The sequence below is a fragment of the Morone saxatilis genome, unplaced genomic scaffold, assembly GCF_004916995.1.
Source record: "Morone saxatilis isolate NCDOM2014 unplaced genomic scaffold, NCSU_SB_2.0 Contig19, whole genome shotgun sequence".
Lineage (NCBI taxonomy): Eukaryota > Metazoa > Chordata > Actinopteri > Moronidae > Morone > Morone saxatilis.
In genome coordinates this window covers 10775597-10776151 of record NW_023339751.1, presented here as the reverse complement: position 1 = coordinate 10776151, position 555 = coordinate 10775597, and positions in this window count along the sequence as shown.

The window sequence follows — 555 nt, the reverse complement described above, 5'->3', positions numbered from 1 at the left end:
GACAGAGACCAACTACAATGCCTGCACGCCTGAAACACTGTGCCAATTCATGCCTCGCACAGACAGGAAATGTCAGTCTCAGATTCCTGTTTAGATCTTTACGTGAACCCTTTCCCTTCTCGCTTTTTTCTGCTCATTCACTTGTTCTTTCAGTCTCCATCTGTTTTCCCAGCTCCCTCTCCCTCTGCAGTGGAATGTGCATCTCAGCAGTATCCGATGAACGTGTGGTTAACGGGGTGCTGCTGTGTGCGTTTGTCTGTGTTTTCATGTTTCATGTGCGTACATGCAGCCTCCCAAATGGAGACCGTAGACGAGGAGTTTCAACAGGAAGGAAAAAAAGAGGCAGACACACTTGGATAGGATGGAGCACATCCACTGGGAATTACCCACTCAGAAATATGGGTGGGTAAGAAAAACAAGGCTTTGTGAGTCCTGAACAGCAGTAGGTTATAACCAACCAGTTTTACACACCTGGTTCAGCAAACTCAGTGTAGAGTGAGAAAGTCTTGCAAAAAGCCTAGCAAAAAAAGGCTGAGATGAACATCAAGACTGTGC